General features: G+C 38.6%; 1 protein-coding gene across 2 annotated transcripts in view; it reads left to right on the forward strand.

The window, feature by feature from the left end:
* adarb1b (adenosine deaminase RNA specific B1b) overlaps positions 1-14341 on the forward strand; it is a 129155-nt gene that overhangs the window by 26428 nt on the left and 88386 nt on the right. The window lies entirely within an intron of this gene.

The raw sequence follows: 14341 nt of genomic DNA on the forward strand, positions 1-14341 counted from the left end.
TTGGATTGAGTTAATTATGTAAAATAAATATTTATAATTTTTCATAATCTGGTATCAGGAGTTTTTTGTTTGGGGAAAAAAACTAAACAAATCCTAGGTTGGGGATTGATTTCAGTGCATTTAGATCTTGCAGTGCATGGAGTTAGTGATGCAGAAGTCCAGTAATCCCAATCTGAGCTCTAGATGGGATTATATTTTTAGATTTTCATGGAAAAAGTTATTTCTTTTAAAAATATGTTGAATATGGATTATAGATCAAAGCCACCAGATTAGAAAATTATACGTTGTTATATAATCTCAGTCTTAAAATGGACTTTTACCATCTTAGTAGCCTGTTATCAGATAATGGATTAGGATTTTGAGCCTGAAGGCATCAAAGTTGAGGACAGTTATTGTTTTGGATAGAGGTTGAAGCTGTCTATCAGACTTTCTCTATGTTGAAAATGCTCAACACATTTACTCCACACACTCAAGGCTGTACATGCAGTTTGATTAAACATCCAGTTGGCTAGTCACAGATGTGGTTCATGAAAATAAACAGCATGTTGCTTGACTTTCTTCTTCACATAACGTCTTCTGTTGATGTGGTGCATTTCAACTGCTTTAATGGTTCTTACAATTCGCTTCAACGTGTGCATTTTTATTATGGTTTGTTTATCCTCACGTTATACTATGTTTTTTTCCAGCTACTCCCGTTAGCCCGAGGGTAGTTTCCACTTTTTGTCCTGGTGCCACAAGCCAAATCGCAACCACGGCTGACTGATCTTTAGAAGCACTTAGAGTACTGATGTGGTTTGTTGGTGCATGTTGGGAATTACAAGTGCCCATATTGAGCCAGGGTTTGAGACATTCTAATACAACATGCTTGCTCTTGCTCAAAAACATTTTTTTTTACTATTAGTTACAGGAACTGGCTTCTTTTATTTTTGATGTTGTGACTGTAAGTTTTATTTTCACATTTACCAATCCCAGACCATTACTCTCCCTCTGCCAGACATTTAGGAGGGTCCCCATCATGCTACGAGCTTCACTTCAACAGCTTATCTTTGCGCCCCTAGCTTTAGTGAATCAGGACTCTGAATTATTTCACAATGCGCTAGGGATCAGTTAAATCAAATTTAAAAAATACAATATATATCCCAAAGAAAAATTATTGTTGTTGTAACTTATATGATCTAAGTATCTTCTAAGCATCGTTGAAGATGTTGATGCTGTAGACAGGAAGGATCTCCGGTAATGAATCTGAAGAAGCCTCTGACCGAAGACATGGCATGCTAACAGCTCAGTTGCTGGGCAGCAGAGATGACAGTTCACAGTAACATATTATGAATGACACCATCAGTTGTTGGGAAGCACTGCTAATCCACCTCATTTGTTTTGTCAGCTTATCTTTAAATCTCTGTTTGGCCGTACGGTTAGAAAGCCGGGTAGAGAGAGTCATGGAAATGATCCTTGTCGTTATGATCTACGGAAGAGATGGTTTATACTTCCTCTCTCTCTGCTCTTTGGCAATGCTCTGCATCTATTAAGCCTCCTGTCGTGTAGCTCAGGTATTATTTGAGCTTTTGAGATATTAATCAGTTGCTCCCAGCTGTAAAAACAATACCTTGTTGCCACGGTTGCACATCTTAATGACTGTCTGAAAGTAGAAAAGGAAGAGCGAAAATCCTACCGGCTGAATGGCATCCAAAACCAGAGGGAATCTGTCCAAACATGCAACGTATCAACCAAAAGAATGATGAACAAAAGTCTACAAAAAAAAAAAACACAAATCAGAACTATTGTAACAGAGCTACTCTTAACATGCTGCCACCATGATACTCTGGATCTGTGCTCTCCAAACAAAGTGAAGTTATTTATTCATCACACTCACCATTATCACAGTTTGTTTGTTTTGGGGTAATGCTATGTAAGGTTCTTCATAAATTCTGCATTTGTAAAAGCACAAATTTGCTAAACATTTCTAAAAACTAAACTTTCAGCTTTTACTACTTTCTTTTTTTCTCTGAGATAATTGAATAATCCCTTTTTCCCCCAGATTTGATCATTAAGTTGGACACATCTTAGACTAATTTTTTGCATGACTTGCAAGCTGACCTTTATCCCAACTGCTTCACATTTGCCTGCGCTTTCCTGCTAAAACATATAAATCATTGTTTTTATTATTATTATTATGATTATTATTATTTTCAACAAAATTTCCATGCAGATAAAATCAAAGAAAAATGTGGCAGCCAGACAAAGCTAAAAGCACAGAACTAGGACTCTAGGTTCCAAATATTAAACATTGATGTAATGAAATAAACTCTACCTGGAGAGCAGATGTAACTTTCACTTTGTGGCTCAAGCCTGCTCTGGACTGCTGTTACGGCCCCTGGCCTCTTGAGGCTGTGCAGGCTCCCTTTTGTTATGCAGGTTCAGCTGTGAGAGCACACCTTCCTGATTGGCTTCCTGCAGGCTGTAGGAAAGCAGCTACACCATTGGACCAGCAGAGGATTGTCAAGCCAATCAGACGTTGATGAGGCTGCACCCTATAAAAGGCTCCTGAATCCATTCCTCTAGTGGGGCAGCTATTTTGAAGAGGTTTTGTGAAGCTGCCTCCTCTTGTTTTGGTAGTTGCAACTGCTTTAGGCAGGTTTTAAGCTAGCTTGGTCTTTGCTTGTTCCTGTTTGTCCAGTTTAGCTACTTTGACTTTGCTCCAGTTAAGTATGAGTTAGAAGCCTGAGTTTGGGAGGCTGTGTGCTCCCCGCAGCCTCCCCTTTGTGTGTGTGTTTTTCTTTGCATTGTTTTCCTTTTGTGGTTTATTTTGAGTTTACTTTGAACTGACTTGTTTGGACTTTTGTAACTTTAATTTGCACTTGACATTCTTGAGTTTGTTAATCCCTTTTGTTTTGCATTAATTGGGTTAAATTGTATTGTTTTGTGAAACTTTATTTTGTAATAAATAATTTTTACTTTACACTGTCGCTCCGGACACATTTTATGTTACTGCCCCTGGACCCCTAGACCTTGGGGGCGTAACAACTGCTTAAAAGTTTATCAGTTTAAATTCAAAACACTGGAACTTCATTTAAGACAAATCACATAGTAAATATTTCTGTTTTCATCAGTAAAGAGTTAATATATGTCCATCCATCTTAATATCCAAATATCCACTTGTTTCTCTGGCTTTTCATGATCCTTCTGTTGTTTACCTCATCCATCCATCTTTCCATTTGTTAATTTGTCCATCAAGCCTTACATGTCTTCATTAATCCATTCATCCGTCAAACCCAATCTCCATTTCCTCCTTCCTTGCCTCCTTCTTTTCAGTCTGTTGTTGTTTAAGTTTATATATTTAAAGCCTAAGCCATGTAAAAATATGTACCACATCTGATTCCTGGTGAATGTCTTTACTTGCATTTTAAACGAGGGCCTCAAGGGGAATGGGAACTCTAGAAAGTTGTCTGGAAAAATATTGGACTTTGACATAAAAACAATGTACATTAATTCCGTCTGTAGTGTCATTTCTTGAATTTTGAATTTTATCAAAATATTTTATGGTTCTATTGTGATAACAATAAAAATGATGCTAAAAACACTACTTATTACTACATGGCTGCATGGCACAGCATTCATAGCACCACAAACACAAGTACTGCTTTTGAGAAATAATCCCATTTGAAATAGACGTCCTCAGGTTGACTCTTACTTAAGGAAGTGTGATTTATATCCCAAAATAATAATATTTTCAAACTTTATTGATGCTCTTGCTCTTGTGAAACAGTGGAGGAAATGATGAAAATAACACCTTTAATACTGTTTTTTTTAAGCCGCATTATAATTTTGATTTATCGAGACAACAATAAATCAAAATTCTTACAATATTTCACAATGCAATCGTGTCTTCAAATAATTTTTATTCAGACCAGAACAGGTTGACGTTCCAGGTCCTTTGACCTGGTTGTACCAGTCAAGTCCACCAATCTGCTTAAAAAGAGAAGGTTTTATTCATCCTAAAGCTCCTGAATCATCGTCCTCATTGACAATCCCCCGTTCCCATTCATGAGTTACAGACTACAGCTGAGTGGAGGACTGCACTCAGCTTGACAGCTATATTTCGGAACCACAATGGGTCAGATGTTGATGTAATCCCTCTTTCAGCAGCTGGTGAGGCCGATATCATGCTTCGAATTAGACTTCCAAAATATTCATGCATGCACACACACAGATGGGGGCAGGCACTTAAGCACAGCGAACAAGGACGTTTCTTTTTTTTTTTTTTTTCTTCTTCTTCCTTTTGTGTGAATGAGGAGCTGTGGATCAGTGGTTGAGTGTCTCCTCTGTGTGTCTGTGAGGTCGACAGCCCAGGGAAGATTAGGAGGAAGCACATCAAATGAATGAAAAGGATGAAAGCAGAAATGACGGAGAGGAGAAAGCTGATGGTGCAGGAACCCTGCAGCATTACACCCGCCTTAAGAGAATTATCTGTGCAGGGTCTTTGAAAGTGGACACGAACGCACACAAATGGACTCGTAATGCAGCTTGACTTAAATCCCATTAAAACTGTTCATTAATCTGAACGGCTTATTGCTGATTCATGTTTATTCATACTCTGTTTCTGTTTTCCTGCATCACTTTGCTCCTGCTTTGTGCATAACTAGTGGAAAGCTCCTCTGTATGGATTATCATCATGCATTTTCAGACAAAAGATATTGCTTTGTGCCCTCATATGTTTTAGAGAACCATTGAAGCTGTTAATAATTAAAAGTGGGTGTGTTGGCGGACCCGGCTGCAGAGAGTTTGTCATTAACTTGGGTGGTTGGCCTGAAAAGCGAGGGTGGGGTTGAGCTGTAAATGGAAGCAGTTTGATCCAGCCACGCGTCACCATAGCAGGGCCACAACACATACCCCTGCTCCCTCATGCTCACTGGTTTCCATATGAACAATTGGCACCATTCTCAACACAGAGATGACCACATTTCCTCTCTAAAGGCATGCACAAATGCACCAAAACTTTGGAAATTCTTATGGAGTCAAACTCCCCCTTCCCCCCTTCCGTTAAAGAGAAAAACTCCCATTCAGGTCTGAATGCAAACACAACTTTACAAAACAACTCAGAGCTCTTGAGGGTATCACATTTTGCCATGTTACAACCAAACTTCAGCGTATTTTATTGGGACTTTTAGGGAAGTAACACAGTTACTTCACACTAATGTATGAAGAACATCCTATGGTTTCAACTTCATACATAAAGATTTGAAAAGTGATCAGGCCCAATTAGACAATAAATCAATAATGATATATATCCCAATAGACCTATCGATAGACAATACATCTGATAAAATATTCAATATATAGAATATTCCCTGAACTCTGATCCAGAACAACAGAGCATTCTGGGACATGCAGACAGAGGAAAAGCTTTAGCTACTCAACCTCTCATGATGAGCTAAGCAAGGTGGGTCACATTAACCAGCGTCGCAACTCATTCGCTCTTCCTTTGCCTAGCAACAACCTGTTGAGTAACATGCGCAGCAGCAGTTTCGGGTTTCACCAACGTGCCTCTTAACTGCTGAAAAATAAACAAAAAGGCATGGAGTGAAAACTGTGGATAAAACAGGAAAGGTCACATCACCAGTTTGGCAGCATTTCACATATTTAAAACAAAAAAAGTAAAAAAAAAAAAAAATTTTGATATTGATCGCTGTTCAGAAACTCTCCATCCAATCTAACTGAGACACACTTAAAGACTCCACAGCTGTTATTACAGCTTTTTGTTGATCTGTGATGCATAAAAAGACATTTTCTCATTTGATTTGAATTGAATGTCTTTGTCCTGTAATGGTTTAGTCTGAATCATGCATGTATTGTTTTGAAAAGATGTTGCAGGGAAAAAAAATAAAAAATACTCCAAACTATCTCCTGAGTCTGAAATGTATATAAAGAACTGCTGATGTTAAAAGGATTAACAGTGCATTTATCATTTTAGCAGTGTGGATGATGCTAGTTTGTGTATATGGTTGTCAGCCTTGAGTAAACCATCTTTATTTCAAACCGGCACTTTAACACTTTCGCCAGTTGGTTGATTCATGGCACAATTGTACGAATACACAAATGGTTCATGAAACAAAGATGGAGAAAGGCTTTCTACCTTCACAGCTTGAATGAATTTTGAAAGTTAAGCAAACTGGACCTTAGTCATCCTTTCTGACTGCATTTCAATTGGGTTTTATCACCCTATAGTAAAGAAATACATAGAAAATATGTTGAAGTTCATCTGCTGGATAATAATGTATAAATTTTCTTTTTCTAGAAAACAGTGTAAAGGGATAACAGGCAAACATTTTGGCATGTTTTGTTTAGCGGATGTTGCAGATGGATTTATGAAACCCATACCATGTTATTTCTCCTTATGCGCTCCATATTCTTGTTTTTGTTTTTTTTTTTCCAACATGAGGTAAATGTTTTCTCAGACACGACCCTGATTGGTCTCATTTGATCATAATTTAGATGAGGACCCTCTTCGTCTGTGTTTACATGTGGCACACGTGCAGAAAAACTGCGTCTCGAGCCCTGCGGGCCACGGAGGATGTTGGCTAACCGGACCCATCTGCCGCGCTTGCCAAGCGTAAACGTCGCTAATCAGAACCTTGCAGACTTACGGTCAGAACAAATCTCCCTGTTTCAGTTTCAAAGTGGGCTGAACAAGTTTTAAACAAACAACCAGCCCAGTTTTGCGCTGCTCTCGCTCCCTGAGGGGAAGAGCTAGTGATCCGATCTCAACCCGGCTGAGCTGCGTTTCAAATGCTGAAGGCTCAGACATTCAGAAACACACAAAAAAATGAAAACGAACACAGAGGGCGGGAGGGTAAAACGTAGCGAAAGCATGCTGAATTCAGTCATCAATCTTATGTGAAGTTACCGAATGAGTTCACATGCCTCACTACAAAATGTCAAGTACGGTTGTGACTCAAACGGTGAAGATAGAGTTAAAATTGCACGCCGGGATCCGGATACTCGGCCAAAAGCGGAATACATCGGGCTTGTCGATGCCATTAGCAGCTGATAAGTGCACACACTCGTATACAAACATGAGCAGCGTTGCCGTTAGGCTACAATGCATGGGCTCAGTCAAGCGGGAGTGACCTCTTTTAATGCAGCAGCTCTGCTCGGTTCCCTCTCCTGCATCAAATTGTGGCTCTCATTGTGTGATGTGTATAAAAGAAGGGTTAATCCGCCTCCCGGTCTGGTATATGTGTGTGTACAATGTGAGTGATCTTTGTCGACCTTGTTTATGCCAAGTTTCTTTCAGACTTAACTTCTCTTGATGGTGTGAGAATTATTTATGTGTTTCCGTCTGGGAGTCGGCATTAAACTCAACATTACACCCGTAGGTGTAATAAGCAGTTGAACCAAAGACATTAAAATGCCATGGTCTAATAAGTTGGCTGTGCTTTTCCGGGCTGTCTTATCATATTAAATCCAATTCTATTATGTAATTTGTTAAATCTGACTCTTCATTTAAAAACATGGCCATTTAAAGCCCTTTCACCTCCTTATCCACTAATCAAATGCCTTTTTCTTTTACAGATGCAAGTTCTGAAAGAGTTATTGTTACTGGATCTGATTTATTTTGGACATTTTATCTAAGATCATTTGAGGGAAAATCCAGTTTTCTGCCATGTTTTTAGCTGATATTTTTCTTTGCACTTTGGGTGTTGGGTGCGACGCACAAAGCTGTCAACAGAGGTGTCAAACAAGTGACAAGTTTTCTGAGCAAGCAACAAAAACAGATGGTTTAGGGAATAGAGACCCGACTGAAGAGAGAAATGAGACAGTGCAGAATGTTTATCCACTTTTCACAGGGATACATATCACTTGAGTCTTTTTATGATTTATTCTAGTTGCTTTTTGTTTTTTTTTTCATGGTGGAATGGAAACATTTGACTTGAATAATTGAATTGATTAAATGTTAGTAAGTAGAACCTCGACCACACCCTTTTTGTACCAGTTCAACAATTCCTGTATAATTCGGGCTGAATATTTGACCACCTTTCTTGTCGTAATTGATTGATCTTCATTAGTCCTGCTTGCTTCTTTCCATAGACCCGACTTTTAAGAATTGCCCACATGTTTTCTACTGGATTCAGATCTGTACCTTTCTGCTTTATCCATTCAAAAACTAGTTTTGTTTGAGAGCCAGTGGTGTCTAAATTTAAACCATCCAGCTGTTGGTTAGATGCAAAGTTGAAGGTACTGAACGTAGACATCTTTTTTTCATTACTTCACCCATTCTGTTATGAGATCAATACTAGTGTCAAAAGATCCTTTAGTTTCAGATTCCCTCTTAAAGTTTTACTTCAATTTTTTATTGTAGTTTCTCAATTCTGTCGTAAAATAGATTTTGCTTTGATTTGCTCGCAAATGCAATTTCTTTTGCACTTCACACAAATTGAATATTATATCATGTAAATATGTCAAAGTATTTTGCAGGCACCTTTAAACTTTATCTAAATTATGTCCTTGATTTTAACAAAATGATTCAACGAATAAAATGCCGAAAGATCAGAAGTAACGGTATTGGTATCGGTGATGATGTCCCTGTATTTACTTAGTATTGATTTGATGCTGTAATAAGCAGCTAGGTCATTATTTCATACACTTCATGATTGGAGGTAAAAATTCTCCCTGCGAGGTTGTTGTGTTACTAATTACCTAAACTTGGTTGTTTTGCTGTCGTGTTTGAAGTCACTGTTGCATCAGAGTTGAATTCATGTCACATTTTGACAGTAGCAGGGCAGCTTTGATCACATGAGCTGCGATGCCAGAGAGGTTTTATTCTTCATCATTTATTGCATGAAGAACCCTTTATTAACCAGGCCGGATTTGCTGAGCATGTCTGACTGCCTCGTTCACTCAGCAACAAACATTTCTAACCATCAGTTATGGGCCACCGAGCAGCTATTTTTGGAGGCACTTTATGTTAATTTGCCAAAGATACCTTTGCAGCAGAGCTTGAGCTTTGAGTGAGTCATTCTCTTCTCTCTCATAAACTTTTCCCAATGTGTGACTCCTGCACTTATCATTTGCAAAAAAGAAAAACATTTTTTTCCTCTTTTTTTTTTTGACAGCAAACATCCCTTAAAAAACCCATCAGCTGTCAAACCAGCTGCGTAACGATGCTGAAGTCAGCTGAGCCTTGTTGTAGTCATCTACCACCTCTACGGCATCGACTGGCTTGTCAGTTTGACCTCTGACAGTTTGTCACATCCAGCATCGACTTTCAGAGGCTCAAACACCAAATAAACCACAACAGTGTGTGTAAACCTGAAGGGTCATTGCGCTAACTGTATTAAAAACACACCTGAACGGGGAATAATTGGCACTTTGACATGGAGGTTTCTTCTAGAGGTCATGTTTAATTAAAGGGATGTTTACACCTAACTGCCTCCATCATTCATCATTAATTGGAACTGAATGTTGTTGTTGATTGGTCTGCACAACGCGCCGGCCGGCTCGGTAACAGACACTGTTACTCAACCCAGGCACTCGGGTGTCTTTGCTCTAAGTTACAGTGCATCCAGAAAGTATTCACAGTATTCACCTTTTCCATAATTTGTTATGTTACAGCCTTATTCCACATTCCATTCACTTATTCTCTTTCCTCGACATTCTCTGCACATTTCTGACAGTGTGGAAAAAAGTTTTTGAGATGTTTGTAAATTTCTTAAAAGTAGTAAACCAAGAAATCACATTTATTAGTTTTGTGTTTACTAGTTTTGCAATGTGTTGAGTTTGTGCGATAATGACATGAGAACGCGGTTGTTTTTATGCAGCATTGTGCTACACATCTTTTGCAGCCCCCTTTCCTTTTTGGTTGGAAGATGTTTCATTAACTAAGTGAACATTACTAAATAACAGGCTCTGAAAACTGTTTTGGATTTCTAGCCTGAAGCAAATGTGATGTAAAAATGCAAATGACCTTTTCCTCACTGTTGAAACGGGGTTAATTGCACTGTGTTGAAAGTTTGGATTAGCTCAGGGCAGGCTCCATTAGGATCAGTCAGCACTTTAAAAATATTTAGCTTTTTCTCTTAGATTGAGAATGCATATGAGGGGTGAAATGTATTCAGAAATTCACATTTTTTCATGTGATTCATTAGCAGTAATTTGCTTGCTCCGTGTTTTCTTTTATTTACTGCGATTGACGTCTGCCGCAGTGTTTGGCTGCTCATGTGGAAACTGCAGCAGCAGTCAGTGAGAATGCCGAGTCTGGGGAAAAAAAAAAAAAAAAACCTGATTGAGGCGCTGATTCCAGGGAGAGGTGTTTGTTGGAGACCTGGCATCACTGTGAAAGCAACTGTCAGGATTAAACCACAAACTGCAATGTTTCTGCTGCTGCCGCTTGAGCAGAATGTAAAGGTGAAGTCGGGGTCTCACTGAGACTTGTTTCCTTCGCCTGTGTTTTTGGTATTTGTTGGGAAGAGCTCCCACAGGATGCAGTAGCAGTGGTTGGATGCTCTTAGACTCACACTCATGCCTTCACCACAGTTAAATTAGTTGTAGGCCAAGCTTGTGTCCTCAGAGACGAGGCAGTGCGTGCGCTCGTGAAGCGTGTCCTCCACCTCTCTTCCATTGCTTGGTTATAAAGACACAAGAGGGAGGAATAACTAGGTGACTCATAGCAACTCACAGCTGACTTATGTAACAGATTTTATTTGGATTTCACATAAATCAGCCAAAGCTTTTGTACATGGAGGACACGGATGACACGGTTTAATCCAGAGCTGTTGATCTTTCTTCACCCGTAGGGTGTTTTCACACCTCATAGTCCAGTAGATTCGCTTCGATTGGGAACCAAAATTACAACATTTGTTCAGCTGGTGCTGTTTGCTTTCACACTGCATTGTGTCAAAGAATCTGAGCCCCTTGAAAAACCTGTTCACCCCTCGCTTGTGGTGGCGCTGCACCAAGAACCACTAAAAGAAACAACACAAAAACCTCAGAAGAAGACACCAAGCGCAACTTCCTTTTTCACAAAAAAGTAAACACAATGGACAAGTGTCAGATTTTAGTAGTTGTAGGATTTATTTTTAGTCTTTGGCAAAACACCACAAGCTATTTATCCCTCTACTGCTAGACACGAGGGTTAGTTTTGGTTGTATTTTACCCAGAATGTCCTGCATTGTGTTCCCCTTCCTCTGCGGTTCACTTGCGTCCACATACGCATTTGGGACGTGGTAGAGTTCACTAGTTCAACCAAACTAAAGCCTAGGTTTCAGGCTGACCAGAGCTCAACGTTGCATTCACCGCTCCTCAAGTGAACCAGACTTTCCAGACAAACAAACTGGAGTTCAATTAAAGCGTAATAAACCGGACTGGTAGTAGGTGCCTTGGTTTTGGATGAGGATTTGATTTGGGTATGTTAAGAAAAAGATACAAACCTGAATGCCAAACACTATAATTTTTTGTACTTCTTAAAACATAAAATGCCTCTTACAGAATGAGTAACAACCTACCCTTACTGAGGGGGCCATAAGTTAACACGGATTTTACAGCAAAGCAGAATTTATCTCCTTGTAGTTAAAACCAAAGGGTGCATTTCAGATTTTACTACTGGTATGTCAAAAATTGACAGGTTGTTATAAAAAGACAAAGAAATATTAATAATGAGCCATGGTGATAATTAATCTCAGGGTTTCTACTCAGTCTGGAAAAGTGGATGTTATCGTTTTCTTGTGTGGGTAAATATGGACAAAAATACCGAATGGAGAAATCTTATTTTCCAGACTTTTTTGATTCCTTCATTTTTGTAATTCTAGTAATGTTTAACTTCTATTAATTTGGCATACTTTATCTTTGATTTGCCAAAATACGCCATGATTTTACATTTTATCCACAAGGACTTACTGAATAAATGGGGGGTATGAATTTGGGCCATGGAGGGGCTGTTTTAAGTTGCTTTTGCTTTTTGAAGTGGGTCTAAAATTCAAAACAGTACCAGTACCAGAATCCACAATTACGTCCAATTAAGTCTTGAATTTTTTTGTGAAAAAAAAAAAAAAAAAATTAGGAACATTTTAATTTGGACTTAACTCGCTGCAAGTGAAAAAGCAATTCAGAATCAAATAAATAAATAGGTGGTGCCTGTTGGTAACTAAATGGCATTTATTTACTGGTGTTGACCTTGCAAACCATTGATGAGAAGCTCAAATTAAAAGCTGATAACTTCTGACATCAGAGAGAGAATAAATACACAAATTACTTGCCATACCCATCTTACTGCATGATCAGGCTTTGTAAATATTCCTCCACTTCTTCACTGTTGCTCAATCACCAGAAAACCTGAATCCCCTGTACAGAAGTGGACATTCCACCTGTGTGCTATTATTACCAGTCTTTGATGCATCACTTTGGTGTGGAGTGCTTTAAATTTAAGCTTAAATGAGTGTTGCGTTGAACCTGTGAGTGATGCTTTTCCTGCCACGGTTTGGTATAAGTACATGTACATTCACATTCCTCCTCCCCATCGCTTTACACTCCCTTTATCTTCGAGAAGACCCTACAAACAAAACAAAAAGGAAATGCTGAACACAGAGGGTTCTGGTTATGACATTGCCTGTTTTCTTGTGCTTTATTTTGCATATTCGAACTTGGAATATTTGTCATTTTAGGTTGTTTTTGTGGGTATAGTGTGTGCAACCAAGCCAGGTGTAGGCATAAGTACAAAAAAGGTGTTACTTTGTTTTTAAGCATTCTGAAGAAAGGTTGCTCCAGTTCAAGAAGTCCTCTTGGCAGCTCAGAGACATGTAAGGCACCTTGGTGGATGGATAGAATACAAATGAAGCGAATATTCACCTAAGATGTTGAAGGAAGGAGTAGAGGGAGTTTTTTCTGTCTTTCTCCATCCCACCAAGTCGCCCATCTGTCCATGATGATACCATATGTCCTGAGTCCACAAGATGTTTTCTTTTTAATGGACACACTGTCTTTAAGAGTTTGTTTAATGAACTCTTTTTTTTTTACATTATCCGGTTCCATTATCTCCGATTCAACAATCAGCAGCAGCATTAAAATCTCATGGCTAAAATTGTATATATTTCTGTCATAACAACCCTGAACCAGCAAGGCATACCGTGTCCCGTGGTTTCTGCAGATGGGTTGTTGGCAACGGATCCTGTGGGCAGTGAGGATTGTGGGATAGGACTTCTGAGGGTTTCTGCAGGATGTGCAGAATGCCATTAATGTCTGATCGGATTGATATAGAAAAGCGTTTCAGAGTCTGAATTTTTGCCACGTTTCTTGAGTAGAACATATCGGAATGGTTCCCTAGTCATTCACTTCATGGTAACCCTAGAAGGTTGAGTAGAAGGCAGTAAATTAAGAAGGGAAGTTACTTTCTTTTCGGACGGGATGTTGAGACAGATCTGGATTTTCATGGTGCTCAGTTGAATTCTCCTGCTGGAGGAAGCAGGCAGGTGTTTTAGATACTCATCGTTAGATGAATGTCACATGTTAGAACATTACAGTGCTTAGACCAGAGGGTGGATACTTGTACTTATAACAACCCTGAACAGGAGTATCTAGTTTATTTACTTTGGATCAACATTATTAGATTCTTTTTCTTCTTTTGCTCTTCCCTTTGGTTTCTTATTTTGTTTTCCTTTTAATTCATGTAAAGCATTTTGAATTGCCTTGTTGCTGAAAATGTGGTACATAAATAAAATTACCTTACCTTACAGTCAGAAGTTGAAATTGTTATTCCAGTTGGAAAAATTTGGCGATATGAACCTGAAGTTTTATCACAATATTTAGCTGTACTATTCCAATAATAAAAGTGACAGTAAGAATTATTTATGACTGCTTTTTTACTTAACCATAACCCTGTGACTGCATGGCACAACAATCATAAATGTTCTTTTTTGTCAAATAAAAAAGTGACACAATTTCAAATGTATTAATACCCTGATTGAACAAGCAATGGAGAAAATTGTAAAAAATAAGAATTCAGACAGTTTTGATGACTTTTTTGCCATCATTAATTGGAGTTTATAGAGACAATAATAAATCAAAATTATCATTAAAAACTTATTGCAATAAGTAATATACATAAATGCTCAGTTAGAAAGTTCACCAAGCATTCCAGTATAGATACGTCACTCAAATATTTGAGTCTTGACTTGGACTTGAGATCAAAGAGTTGAGATCAAATGACTGGTGAACGTCTCTGGTACATACTAATAAAATCTGTCTTATTTTGCGGGTCTAGACACATTTTATTTTGTAGCACCGGGAGCAAAAGTGGCTCTTGGAATTTAAATATTGAGGTAGATGTTTGAAAACCGGACACAGATGGGAG

This window comes from Poecilia mexicana, unplaced genomic scaffold, assembly GCF_051168715.1.
Source record: "Poecilia mexicana isolate PSO_F unplaced genomic scaffold, ASM5116871v1 scaffold_2, whole genome shotgun sequence".
NCBI classification, from domain to species: Eukaryota; Metazoa; Chordata; class Actinopteri; order Cyprinodontiformes; family Poeciliidae; genus Poecilia; species Poecilia mexicana.